This window comes from Mustela putorius, unplaced genomic scaffold (assembly GCF_011764305.1).
Source record: "Mustela putorius furo isolate JIRA1106 unplaced genomic scaffold, ASM1176430v1.1 tig00537227_pilon_pilon_pilon, whole genome shotgun sequence".
NCBI classification, from domain to species: Eukaryota; Metazoa; Chordata; class Mammalia; order Carnivora; family Mustelidae; genus Mustela; species Mustela putorius.
The window spans coordinates 21,363,710-21,379,143 of record NW_025422368.1 but is presented as its reverse complement, the minus strand read 5'-3'; positions in this window follow the sequence as shown (position 1 = coordinate 21,379,143).

The window sequence follows — 15,434 nt, the reverse complement described above, 5'->3', positions numbered from 1 at the left end:
ATGAGTTACACAGAAACTAACTTGACTCAAGTGATAAGATTAAGATATTTGTTTAATGATGCTTCTCAGAGAGCTAATAGCAACTTAATTTAAAAGGGTATTTGATTATAACTGAAAATGTTTTCAGAATATGGGTTGCAGACTGCCTCAACGTGAACTAATAGGCAGCAGAATTCTTGACACATTCTAGGTGCTTGATAAATATTTCTGAACTAATTACACATTTATAGATACTGAAGGGTATATGAGGATCAGTTCAGTTCCATAGAGCAGCTGACTTCTTGCAGATAGCTTGGCTGTGGGATATAGCAGTGGCTCTGAAGTTACAAATTCCACAATTAAATGGTGAAAAGTTAGAAGCAAGAAGGAAGCGGTCTCAGAGTCTAGTGAGCACCTTGTGGACAATAGACATGAAAAAAAACTTTTCAAACGTGGCGTCTACCATTGCACATTGAAACATCACAGTATCAGTTCCCAAGCCTGACTCAACAAAGTGCCACCATTGAGTCATCTGACCACTTCCCGGGTTTTCCCCCTTGAAGCCTTCACACCCAGGGTCTGCTTGTACCCCACCCCGAAAGGCGATGATCTCAACGGGGTTCATTAACTAAAGCCTTGACAGACCCAGCTTATGTAATGGTCCCTGTGGAGACCAGCATCCCATCTCTGGAGACTGACATTGAGGAAGGTTTAAAGAACAGCAATTAGTTGGGAATTTTCTCCTCTGTGTCATCTGTGAGAACCATCTGACCTCACAAGCAGGACTGTCTGTGGTGAGAAAGGGCGGTATGTGCCTTACAGGAAATGCAAAAATGACTTCAGGGTGTTACACAGATGAGTAGCCAGAGAGTAAAGCCTAATGCTGGAATCTTGCTTCAGATTTTTAGAGTAGAAAGAAATATGGGGAAATCGAGGGGAAGACAGGTCACTGACGAAGGGTGGAGTTGATGGCACATTCTGAGGGAAAAGGCGCTCCTGTGGCCTTGTTCATTGAGCAGATGTGTATCTAGTACTCCTTACGGGGCGAGCCAGCATGCTGGCCCTTCCTCCGTACCCCTACTTCTCTTGCTGCCAGCTCTCTTTTTGTTGTTCCCAATTTGAATATTTTTCATACTCAGAGCTGTATAAACTTCTCTTCATCACCAGATTCTTTGATCTATGAACAATAGCAGCCCTTTGAATAGCAGAATAGGAATATTTGTTTCATAATTTTACTTTTTCCGAGACTTTGAGCATCACCAAGTCAGGAGAATTTAAAGTTAAGGGTTCCCATGGTTTGACCACACCCTGACCTCTTTTTGGTTCTCCTGTTTCCTTTTCATAGTGTTTTTATTTTTTACCCAATTTGGTCACACTCTTTTGAGGCTAATTATATACTGGCCTTGCAATCTTCACAAGATTTGCACATGACAAGTTCTGATTTGCTTGTTAGTCAGTGAAGGCAATCTTCAAAATGAAGCTTCATAAATAACCAAAAGGAAGATTTTATACTCAACAGTAAAGCTAATTTATACTTACAAGGATTTTTCCATGATGCATTATACAGTGTTAGGCATAATATTTTAATCTCCTACACTTTAACACACATTTCAGCCATCCTGACTTTGATTGACCTATAGCATCTGGATGCCTCATACTCTATTGTGAAGCAGGCAGCCCTGCAGCATATTATGGGCTGTAGTGTGTTATTATGCCATCTCTTCAGACTCTCCCCCTTTCTCTTACACACACATACATGTGCAGACCTACTTAGGTGCTTGTATTCAGTGGTCCTCAAACTTCAGTGACGTTTCTCCCTCTTCTGTTATCCATGACTTGTTCTGTGAGTGGAACAAAAGCAACTCCTTTCATTTCTGAGAAACTCTGAAGATGTGTTTCTATAGATAGCAACACATGCTGACATCCTGAATACAGACTAATTTTTCCTAGGGGGTCTCTCAGCACTCAAAATAAAGTTTCATGAATGACCGGACCACTAAGTAACCTATTCGGAGAAAGCGTATTGTAATAAACAAGGTGCATAGAGAGCTGGGTTATAGAAATAGTTCAACTACTAATTAGTATTGTGACCTTCAGGAGATTGTTTAACCTTTCTGAACCTCTCAGATAGACTATTTGCTGTTCTATCTACTTCCCAGATTATGGGGACAAAAATAGGACAGTGCATGTAAAAACTGCTTGGACAATGTAATCTTCTACACAGACAATTTTTATTTATTTTTTAATAATCTTTTTTAAAAAAAAGATTATTTTTAAGTAATCTCTACACCCATTATGGGGCTTGAACTCCCAATCCAGAGATCAAGAGTTATGTGCTCTACCAACAGAACCAGCCAGGCGCCTCAGTGCACACAACTTTTAAAGTCAACTTTGGTGAGTGCTGTGAAGTGTGTAAACCTGGTGATTCACAGACCTGTACCCTTGGGGATAAAAATATATGTTTATAAAAAATAAAAAATTAAAAAAAAAATAAATAAAGTCAACTTTTTCTTAGTTTGTAGAGCTGCTTTTGAATGAAAACTGTTTCTTCTGTGCTTAAGTATATCTGTTGCAAAACCATTTTAAAAAAGACGATTTGTAAACTTTCAAGACAATCATGCTTATTAAAATAAACGATATGAGCCACGCTATATTAGGCACCACAAAATCCTTTGTTTATATTCCAAGATTCAAATTCAGGCCCCTCGTATGACACACAAAACTCCTCACCTCCACACCTAATCAGACTTGGACATTTTACAAAATACTGATAACTCGCAATGGCTTTAAGGACTCCTATCCTTCCAGGTGGACAGCGACTTAGCTTTTCATCTGATTTCCTGTGTACACAACCAATTAAGAGATTAAAAGGACATACCAATTGTAAAATGTGTTATTTACTGACACTGGCAGTGTGTTGGCACTGTGTTTTGACTGCACTGACAGGAGCGTATTTATAGGAAAGAATTCTACCTAGATTCTTTTGTTCAGCTCATTACAATTGATTTGTTACTGGTATAAACTCAGGGTTATTATAATAATTAGCACAGACATTAATGTAAGAAAATAGTGTTTTCCAGCTAAAGTAATATTCAAATGCAAGCCTGGTTTTCCTCCACTGTTAAGTGAAGTTCTTACAATGCCCTGATACCAAGGAGCTTCTTGATGCTCTGTGTCGAGCTGGGGTCCCTTTACTTTTATTCTTTTCTGGTTTCCCTGTTGAATCTTTCCAGGTCACAATGGCACGTAGCTTGTATCGTTCCATGCCAGTAAAGGGCCAGACACTCTCACATAAGTCAAAGGCAGGATTTGAAGAGTGCAGGTGTTCAGAAGCTCGCACGCCATGCCCTGTTTGACTGTGGGATTCATTACGGTTTATGGAAGGATAGCAGCACTTGAAGGACTCACATGGCAGAAACACATTTGCAGCTTGCTGCCAAGCCATACAGATGTGGAGGGAATGTTTAAACTCATCTAATAGAGACATGTTCAAGACCACCTGAGCCACCTCTGTGGCTCTTGTCTCTGGTTTGTTAGAGCCACAGGCTTACACACCTGCCGAGAAGTGTACACCCCTCTAGGCCTTTGTAAAATGCATCTGTGTGCAACTTTTGATAGCTTTTACAAAACATGCAATTACTGCTCAGAGTAAGCTCCCTTCAGCTGCTTTCTAGTCAAGGGAAGTAGGTGTAAACATTTCTCAGCGGGCTGGAATTCCAAATGCCACTTGGATCCCGGGCTTCGGGCCTTTTTATATTGTCTGTGCATGTATTCCAGGCATGCTCCAGCTGAGATGGTTAGGGTTCAAAGGACATGAAGTTTAGCAAAATCAGTTTTGTGTTAAAAATTCACCTTTGTAGTAATTTTGGGAATGGTGATTTGAAGTAAGCAATAATAAATCGTTCAGTTGTGGTGAACCAAATATGGCAATATGCTTTGATATTCCTATTTAAGCACTATCAGTTGCCTTTTTATGTACAAAAGTCATAAATAAAGAGATTTGGGGGAATGCTATGTTGAGTTGCAAACTTATTCACTCTTGGCTTTTGAAATGGAAGGAGATGGTGTTGAAGTGGTTGCATGACAGCCTTGGGGTGAAAGGAATGACAAGACTTCACCCAAGCTCCTTCTCCCATTGCCTGAGGCCTGAGACCCTGGAATACCAGCACTACTATTCCAGGGCAGTCTCCTGCCAGGCTGGCCTTCGAACTGAGGGACCCTTGGCCTTTCAGAGAGTCAGAGACTTTGGAGTTGCAAATCGAATTCTTCACACTCGGCCATCTCAGAAACATCATTTTCAGAAAAGTTGAGCAGGAACAATGGCAGCTATTTCATGTTAATTCATTTTGGTCTGTGGTCAATTAATTCTTTACCAGCTTCCCCTAGTGCTGGAGTCTTTTAGGTCCATGCATCCTTTCTTCTGTTGTGTAAACCTTCTTTTCTCCTTCACCCTTTGGATCAGGTTCTGCCTTTTCTCAGATGCTCCCTCATGGGCCTTCCTTTCCCGCAGGGGCTGCTCTGTGGTGACGCCAGAGTTATATATTTGCCCTCAGGCCAGAGGGTGCAAAGTGCACTCCTCTTCTCTTCTTTCTATCCTTCCAGGAGGTCAGAGCTGGCAGTGTCCTCCCAGTGCAATTTTCACAGATCATTCTTCCAGAAACCGTAAAGAGCAGTGACCGTACCTGGTAGCCACAGTAAATGATCACAAATGTTAAGAAGTGCTCGGGGGGGGGGGGGGTGCCTGGGTGGCTCAGTGGGTTAAAACCTCTGCCTTCGGCTCCGGTCATGGTCCCGGGGTCCTGGGATCGAGCCCCGTGTTGGACTCTCTGCTTAGCGGGGAGCCTGCTTCCCCCTCTCTCTGTCTCTGCCTGCCTCTCTGCCCACTTGTGGTCTCTGTCTGTCAAATAAATAAATAAAATCAGGGACTCCAGCTCAGGAAAGAGCTAGATGCTATTGTTTAGGGATGCTATTGTTTACTCTTTCCTTTCTTTCATTCCCTCTTTACTTCCTCTGTTCTTTTCACCTTTCCTTCCAAAGTGGTGATTAAGTTACTTCTCTGTGCTGGTAAGATACACATTTAAATGAAGTGATTTTCCTTGCGTTTAATAAAGAGGAAATTTGCAAAGGTGTGGGCTGAGGTAAGGATACTCACAAGGTAGAGTGCAGAACTCTAGGTCTTGGTAACTGTAGGGCACCATTCCCACTCCCTGCCCAGAAGAGGCAACAGTCCAAAGGGGCTACTACCACTGAGAAAGGAAAGCTGTACGGAGAGGACCTCCTGAAAGGAACCATGGTCTCAGCGAGAGGTGCAAAACCAATTCACAGCAACCTGGATTATTTTCAGATCTTACTGTCTTTTAACTTCCAGCCCCAGCAGGGAACTCCCATAGGTCTACACGACTGGCAGCCAAATACAAGAAAACCTTTGGGCTTTGGCAGGCACGAAGCTAGGAGGGGGTGAAAAGTGGCGGTGTGGGGACAAACTGAGGATATGCAGCCCCGCTGGTCACTGGAGCACACCTGGTGACTTAAACATGACAGAGGCAAAGCGCTGCTACTCAGGAATTTTACATCCTTGGTGGGGGCAATAGAAAACATAATGGGAGATGACAGTATGGGCACAGAGAAGAGAGGGGACTTAAACAAGATTGGAAACTGCAGTGGCAGGGACGGGGGAAGGGGAACAAGGCTGAGGAGCATTGTCATCGAAGGCTTCTTAGATGAAGCATGGTCTTGGCTAAGTCTATAGTAGAGTGCAGGTAGAGAAGGATGGGAAAACATTAGAGCTGATGGCAAGCAGCATGCATGAAGGCCAAGAATTGAGACTAATGATATGTTGCAAACACTGAACCATGTAATAGAAATGACAAGTGGTTGTAGATGGAGCTGGAAGAGAGGAAAAGGACCAGGTCCTAGAGCTTGAACTTTAGACAATAGACATCCATTGCCATTATCTTCGAGGCAGGAGACACAACCAAAAGTCATTTTAAGGAGATGATACTGCGGGCAATGTATGTGCTGTCTGAAGTGAGTTCAGATTGAAGCCTGGAGTCAAGTTAGGGGTGTAACATGGTAACTTAGTGCAGTGGTTCTCAAAGAGAGGAGCATTCAGAGCATGTTTGTCCAAAAGCCTCAGTCCAGCTCCATCCACTCTGGCTTCCCTTTCCTGAGTACACAAAATGCGTATATTCCTTCCCTAGCCTAAGCTCTCTTATTCCCTGCTAAGAAGGATTGTGCCTTTCCATCTGCAGAGTCTTCAGAACTAACTTCTTCCTGCCCATGCCTCTTTCTCTGTAAAGTCTGGGCAAACACCTTCCTCTGGGGCTCCCAAAGAACTGTCAACACCTATCTTGTAATATTTATTTTGTTACAATGAAACAGCCTGTTTATGTCTCTATCTTACCCACTGCAAGTGAAGTTTCTTGGAGACTGAAACCTCATTCTATTTACTTTTGTATCTGCAGTCTTTGACCCACAGTAGGTTTTCAATATATATTTCATAAATTGAGTTGAACTGAACTTCTGACCTCCTTCTTGTCTAAGCTCCCAATTTTTGGAAGGTTGGAGTTGGGAGAGACGCCAGCGAAACTGGCCAGATTCACTGAATCTATACTGGGGCTTGAAGTTGTGACAGATGGTACAACCCGGTCACCATCGCATCTGAATTTACATCCAGATACTTGGCTTCTCTAAATTTCTCTTTACCCTAGAGTTGTTGTTGTTGTTTGTTTGTTTGTTTGTTTTTCTTTACAAAGACCCAAGAGCAGCATTGAATGAGATGGTATTTTGGAGAAATTTGCAAGCTATAGGAGACATACAATAATAATTTCATGTATATCTAGCTATATGTATTTAAGAGTTAAGTTATTGTTTACCTAGTTAAAATAGGTCCACATATGAAAATAGGAAATACTTCAAAAACATACCAGTGAAATCAAGCAAAGTCTCCAGTGAAACCTGAAGGCTGGGTATTACATATCTGTCATATTCTTCTACTCTTCTATCCTAAGAAAATCCTTAAAAAAAGATAAGATGAAAGAATTCAAATAGCAGGGCCTGGCAACCCTAAGGGACACAGATGATAGTAGTAGAAGTAGTAGAAGGTTGTATCACGGGGAGAGAATTGCTAGGAAGGTAAAGGAAAATTATAATAGTCACAATATACAGAGCTAGATGGTTTATCTATAGTACCATTTTTTTGGACTGTAAACTGCTATTTCTTTTTTTTTAATTTTTAATTTTTTATTAACATATCATGTATTATTAGCCCCAGGGGTACAGGTCTATGCTACCTTTAATACTCATGATAATCTTGTAGGCTGGGTGTAGTTCTTACCTCCATTTCATAGATAGGTTTGCTGATGTTTAAAGCAGTTCTTTTGTGCAACAGACATTTACTGCCTCCTGACTAGGTGCCAGGCACTGTTTCCAAAGCTACCTAGCAGATCTGGCTTCTGAACCCTCATCTGTCCTGAGTCAAAAGACTGATCTTTTCACTACACAGTGTTCCTTTCCCAACTCACTTTGTTGTAGCTTTGGAGCAATATTTCCCTGAAGCCATTCTATTAGTTTTGGAGCAACATTTCCTTAAATCTGTTGTATTAGCACACCAGTTACTTTTTGGAGTGCTGTGTCACTATAATGTGTGTGCTATGATAAAGTTCAGACTTCTAGGGTTCCCAGAGCATCTAATCTAGACCATCATGCTTGCTAAAGCTGCACACAATCCACTGCAGCCTTGAGCGCAGTTTTCTGTGTGGGCAGAGTGCATATGCGACGGCTTTCAGTGGGAGAGATTTAATTCTCAACACTTTTACTTCTGTTGTTACTGGGATTTTAATATGTCTTGAGTTTTGATAGAGAGATTACAAAATACATGTTAGTTATTTCTGTAACAAATTCAGGAACGATGGATGCCTGAATAAACTTTTCTTCCCTTCATACTATAAAACCCCACATCTCCCCTTCATGGTTATTTGTGGTCTGCTTCAGGGCAACTCATAAGAAAAATAGATTTCCTTCTCACACGTCCCCCAGGTTATTGCTTGAATGGGGACCCCCATGACTGGAGGTCACTAGCTTCGACTTATGCTCCATGCTATTTTCAAAGGTGGCTGAGGAAAGGGTAGGGAAAGGTCACAATGCCGACCACTGCATTCTTAGCAGCAGGCCAGTGGCAGGCCATACTAGAAAGAACATTTCAAAAGCACATAGCAACATATTAGGTTTGATGGCATCAAAAATGCCTCTCCTTCCTCTGGGTCTCCATCCTACCACACCCCTATTCCACCTGCAAAGAGAACTTTCTGCGAACAATGCATGGTTTGTTTGGGGTTTTTGGGGTTTTTTTTTTTTTTTTTTTTTTTGAAGCTGTAGTTGGAGAGTTTAAAAAAAAAATGATGGGGGATGAAGAACTGATTGTCAGGAAAATTAAGTAGTTGGCAGAATATGTGTTCAGTAACCCAGCTGTCTTAGGATGTCCCTGTACAGCTTGCTTCAGACACCTTTTTACTTTAGAATTAATCTCCTGGACCAGTGTTGCAGGAACTCCATATCTTGTCCCCACTGTTTTACTTCTTTTTCTCTCCCTTTCTAACATGATCTCTTATCTTACTCAGAAAGTTACCTTGTCTCAAACTTATGCCTTTAAGTTGTCACAGTTTCTGTGGAATTCCTTGATCAAAAAAAATCTACTTATGAAAATAACAGCTATATATTTTTTTCTGTGTTACTGGTATTTTTAAATATTTGCTGTGTGGAAGACAGCATGGTAAGCAATTTCCATGCGTCATCTCATTTAGTCCTCAGAACAACTACACTGTCACAAAATTCAGCCATTCATTCATTCAATCAGTTACTCAAACAATATGCCCCGAGTTTCTACTGTATGTAAGGTGGTGTTCCGGGCCCTGGGAATATAGTATTTAATAAGACACTGGTTTGATTCAGTTTAAAGTCTAGACAAGGGAACTGATGACAAGAAGATAAATAAGATTATTTCAGATAGTGATAAGTGGCATCAAGAAAGTAGGATAGTGCAGTAAAGATGAACATTAAGTAGAATGATGAGGAAAAACTTATCTGGGCTTATAATTTTGAAGTTCAGACCTAGATGATAGAAAAGTTAGACATACAGATATCTGGGAGAAGAACATTCTAGAAAAAGGGAACAATGCAGATACATAAACTAAGAAAACAGGAAGAATGTAGCTGGACCATAGTGAGCAAAGGACAGAGTATGAAATTTGGGGATGAGATTATAGCTGAGGTGAGCGTTTGTAAAATTCTGTGGGCAATAGAAGGAGTTTGTACTAAATTCTGAGGATTAGAAAAGGGGAGTAGCATGATATGATTTACAATTTTAAAAGATCATCATAGAGAATGGATTGTAGGGACCCACGATTATGAGTAGAAATGGTAACAGGACAAATTAAAAAAGAACAATTTAATAGTCCAGAAGAAAGGTGATGGTGAGTGAGATGTTAGTGGTGTACAAGAAAATGATTAAATATTCAGGGCAGATGCAGAAGACGTTTTGGAGGTAAAGCTACTAGGTATTAGGAAGAATGTAGACAAGGATGATAAGAAGAGAAATGAAAGGTGACTCATAGTTTTTAGTTTGGGCAGTTAGGTTATATCATGACTGAATTGGAGATGAGTGGGGGCAAGGAGTTGGAGGTTTTGTTTTCTGGTTGTTGGGGTTTTTTTGTTGGTGGTGGTCTTTTGGGTTTTCTTGGATGGGGGATTGAGTTGAGGAGAATCCAGAGTTTTGCTTGACATGCCTTTTAGATATCCAACAAAGATGCCAATATGGATATGATTCTAATACCCAGGAGAATAGTCAGAGTTGTACATATAAACTTGGGAGTTGTTAGCCAGGATCAATACATGTTGGAATTTGCTGATTGGAAGAAATGTTACAGGGTTCAAGGAAGGAATTCTTTAATTTGCTTTGAAAGAGGTAAGATGGCTTCATAGAAGTACTGCCATGTTGTCTTGGTAGATTCTAAAGTACAAAGTTAGGAACAAGAAAGGGCAAGTGTTACAAAATATTTAGGATAGATTCTTCAGACAGGAGTGGAATGAGGAAGGGCATGGAAGGGTAAAACAATATTGGTATGCTTGTAAAATTACAGTGAGATAGTCATGGCTGAGCACTGTTTGGAGACAGAGAATGATAAAGTGAGAAATTAGATTATCTAGGCATTAGTAATAGCTAATTATTAAATTTTTTTAAAGATTTTATTTTTTATTTATTGGACAGAGAGAGATCACAAGTAGGCAGAGAGGCAGGCAGAGAGAGAAAGAGGAGGAAGCAGGCTCCCCGCTGAGCAGAGAGCCCGATGTGGGGCTCGATCCCAGGACCCTGAGATCATGACCCGAGCTGAAGGCAGTGGCTTAACCCACTGAGCCACCCAGGCACCCCATTAATAGCTAATTATTATATACAACAATTATTTCTTTGAAATTTCAGAAACCCAATGATATGTATACTTACCTCATTTTACAGATATGGGAATTGATGCATTGGGTTTTTTAAGTAATTTGCTCTAGATCACAATGTTGGTTGAATTGGAATTTGAATCCAGGCAAACTGGATTCAAATCCAGGAAAACTTGTCACCAAGCCTAGCCCTCCAATGCCACACTGTATGCCTATTATGCAGTTCTAAGATGTTTGGGCTTTGATTTCTAGGAAATGGAGGTCTGGTGAAACTCCTATGTCCTCATTTCCATAGAACCTCATGGTTCCTAGGGTAGAATTTAGTCATTTTCTGGATAGAATCAAGGGATCTATGAATTTGAATGGGAAAAAAATTACGCAAATATCTAGCTGTACCATAGCACTTCCTCAAATTAACAAGCCTCAAAAACACTTGTGGTTGAGATGTTTTCACATCACATCAGATTTGTTGCAGGTATCCTGAAATATCATTTACACCCATTGATATTCAAAATTACCATAGTTATTAGACCTGCTGTTAGATCTCATTATTTAATGCATTAATGAAGACACACATTTTATCACAAACTTGTTTTTTAAATTTTGATAACTGCCTTTTGTTATGCTTGGAGTTAGTTTTGTAATCTTTTACCCTTAAAGTCATTTTTAGGAGAGGGAATCCAATCAGGCTTTCCAGATTGCCAAAGAAATCAAGGTACACACATTTTAAAAAGGTTTAAAAACTGATCTAGTCCAAATTCCCATCTAATGTAGGAAATGTCCTTTGTTCTGTTACTCAGAGGCAATTGTGGAGAATTTAATATTTCCAGTGATTGGGGGGTTCACGCTCCAATAAATGAATAATTTTTGTTTCTTTAACGCTCAACTTAAAAAAAAAAAAGATAATGGAAGTAATAACTGCATAGTTCAGCTTTCTCCCCCCTCCCTCTTTATAAAATGGCCCTTCCCTCCTGAACTGTGTTCCTTTAAAAAATGTGAACTATTTCTGTCTGGTTTCTTTGAAATCTGTTTTCCTGAAGGCCAGGGTATATTGCTACCTCTTCCCAGAATTCCCACCCCTCACTCTTACAAATCTTCAAAATATCGGGATATAATCATCTCACAGTTTCCTCTCACTGACACATCCCCATCTAGTCCTTCCCTGAAATTCATAATTAAATTGAATTCCAGTTCTTATTGCTTCCTCAACCATCTGAAAGATGAAACTATGAATAGAGCAAGTCAAGAATTCATCAGATACATGCTTTTAACAAAATGGAACTTTCAACAGCTGTCTCGATAAAGCCCCACCCCTCCCTCCATCACTTCTGGATGCTGTGTCTTTGCCAGCATTATTGGCTGAATTCAGAAAACACCACACATCTCCTGTCTTTGGCCATTTAGAGTAAAGCTTACTCCCACAACAGTATCAATTCTGTTTCTCTCCTTTTCTCATCAGTGGCCAAATGGTCTCCACCATAGTCCTCCACTTCATTTCATGAATTTTCATACAGGTGCACGCCTTCCTGACAAGTTAGATCTATTTCTTTTGAAAAAGTATATCTTTCCACTGCCACCTTCCAGTTGGCAATTGTCTCCTTCTTCCCATCAAGTCACAGTGATTTCTGTTTTTCTTGGCTGCCACTGTAAATTTGCAGAAAGGAAAGAATTTGCAGTTCCTGGGGACTATCTATGCTGCGTTGGGTGTAACCACAGAGTTAGAAAGGACCGCTGCAGGCACCACTCAAAGGAAACTTGGCAACAGAAATCCACTTCCCATCCCCTTACCACAGCTGTGAATGCCATTGTCAAGCAATTTATATTGAACTTTAAAAAAGTGTTTAAAGACAGAAAACTGTAGTGGGAGTTGGTACAGTCAGTGCTGTTTTTACACTTCTCATTTGTTCTTTGGTGTCTGAGATATAAGTTCACTCAAAAGAAAATGTTAAGAACCAGTTTTACTCCAAATGCCAAAAGAACAGCACTCTTAGTTATTTTCTGACTATAGAAGACTAGAATATTACATAAAAGGAATTCATCAATACTACTTCTTTCTCTTCCCCAAATGTTTTGTTTCCATTTCTAAGGCTGGGATCAAATCTTTCAGGAAAAAAGTAAGGAAATTGTGATGTCTGGGTGGCTTAGGTGGTTAAGTGTCTGCCTTTGGCTCAGATCATGATCTCAAGAACCTGGCATTGAGTCCCACCTTGGGCTCCCTGCTCAGTGGGGAGCCTACTTCTCCCTCTGCATGCTGCTCCCCCTGCTTGTGCACTCCCTCTCTCTCTCTCTGACAAATAAATAAAATCTTTAAAAAAATATAAGAAAATTGAAAGGTAAAAATACAAAGTACCCAGTTTTGAAGTCTCTTGCCCTAGGTATATATACATTTTTTCATAGAAGTAATAACATTTCACCATTTTTTTTAAGAGCCCAGTGTGGGGCTTGAATTCATAACCCTGAGATCAGGCCTGAGCTGAGGTCAAGAGTCAAACACATAGTGACTGAGCCACCCAGGCACCCCATGTTTCATAATAATTTTGAGGTTACATTTCCAGAGAACAAATCCATGTATAATGTAATTACATTCTGTATGCATTTTTTTTTTAAAGAAACTGGGATAAAACCATAATTTTTAGAAGTTAGAAGCCCAAAGCAATAAGAGCTTGGTTGACTGAGAATGTCTATGTGCCTGGGATGTTTGGAGCATAGAAGGTAAATAAACCTGCTGCAGTGCTTACTGTCACTATTGAATAAAACTTCGTGATAGCCCATTTAAAAGAGCGTAGGAAGTAGAAGCCCAGTAATGATCACAGAATGAATGTTGAATAAGCTATTACTCTGATGTAATACCTTTCCTTCTTGAGAATTCTGTCTTCTGACCATTCCCTTTATATCTCAGGAATTATTTCTTCAACCATATAATCTTTCTTTCTTAGTTGTTCATATTCCCCAAATTTCTACCTCTGGGTTTCTTCTCTTCTCAGCTGACATGCCCCTCATGGGCACACTTGTTCCATTGCTTCACTTATCAAGGGGGATGCAGAAAGTGAGCAACTGTATCAACTACAGCAGGAAGATTCCCTAAGGATGAAAAATACCCGCCAAAATTGGCAGATGGGGAGTTATTTATGATAAGAGTTCTGTAAAGTTGTGGGTCAGATGATCCAGTGATTAAGGAGAATGGGGGAAGAGAAAATGTGGATTATTTTCAATTGAGAGAGATTTGGAAGAGAGGAATATGTCAGTCTATTGAAAGAGGAGATTTTTTTGTTTATTCCATTTTTAGGATGGGAGGTATTTGAGCATATTTATAGGCTGAATGTAGGAGCCAATTATGGGGGAGGCTAAACATGAGGGAGTGAGAGAATTAATGGAGTAAAGTCCCAGAGGAGTTACATCCCCAGGATCAGGGGACAGATGGAGGGGTGGGCCTTGAACAATAGGAGCCCCCCATCCTCTGAGACTAGAGAAAAGAGATCAAGATGTGTGAATGTGAGTATATTTATACATGTGTAGGGGGACAATTGGGACAACTATGCCAGGCTATTTCCATTTTATAAATAAGAGGCATGGTTTTTCTGCTGAAAGCAAAAGAAACCTCAGTACCCCCCCATTTGAAAGGGACTGGTATTTGAAATAAAGAGACCATAAATAAGAATATGTAGGGTTCATACATGACACTGAGGAACCAGTTGAAGCTAAGAAGAATAAATTTCTAGTGGCTCAGATCTGCATGCCGATTTCCTTTTTTCCCCTCCAAAGGTGACTTTCGACTAAATATAGGAGGAAAAAAACCAAAACAAACAAACTCCAGTTATTGACCTAGCGTCTCCCTAAGAAGAATTTGGTACAAGGGGAGTGCACTGAAAGAGACCAGTTTAAATGATTATCACATATCCAAGGAGTAAGGATACTAGAACACTTGAAAAGCATTTATATTTCGTGTAATGCTCCCACTTCAGCACCTACATTATAGCTTGATGAGTTTTACCAAATGTTTACCCTCACGTAATCTTCGCCACACCTGAGATATAGAACAGTGTAAGTCCAAGATTATTATTTTGGCATTTACCCACATATTTATTACTTTCAGCATTCTTCATTCCTTTGTGTAGATCTGTTACCATATAGTGTTATTTTCCTTCCACTTAAAGAACTATCTTTAACATTTCTTTGTTGTACATTTCTGACAAAAGCTCTCAGGTTTTCCTTTGCTGAAAACATTTTTATTTTGCCTTCGTTTTTTGAAGAATATTTTCCCTGGATTTAGAATGTTGGGAGGGAAGTCTTTTGGGTTGCTGTTTTCCTTTGAACACTCCAAAGATGTTGTTTCATTATCTTCTGACTTGCGAAGTTCTGCCAAGAAATTCATGGTCAGTCTTCATCTTTATTCCTTTATTCAGACCCTCTTTATGTCAGAATATACAAATAGTATTTCTCTTTCTCTAGCTGCTTTTAAGATTTTCCTTTTTTCCCTGGATTTCAGCAATTTGATTGTGATGCACCTTGGTGTGCTTTCTTTGTGTTTACAGTATCTGGTACTTGTTATATTTCCCAAAACTGTAAGTTAATAGTTTTCACCAAATATGAAAAATCTGGCTATCCTATATTCAAGTCCCTTCCACCCAACACACACACACACTTCTGAGATGCTAATTGCACATAAGTTAGACCACTTAATATCATCCTACAAGTCACTGAGGCTCTGTTAAATTTTTTTCAGGCTTTTTTTCTCCTTTTCATGTTTCATTCTGAAGCTCTGTTGATTTGTCTTCTGGCTCACTGACTTCTTACTCTGTAGTTCCTAATCTGCTGTTAAGTTTTTGACAGCAAATTTTTCATTTCAGGTATTGTATTTTTCATCTCTAGATGTTTTATTTCCTTCTTTTAATACCATCCATTGCTATGTTATATTTATCTTTTCCTTAAGTATTTTACTATATTTATAATAGCTTTTTGAACATCCTTGTCTGCTTATTTCATCATGTTGGCCAGTTCTGGGTATGTTTCTA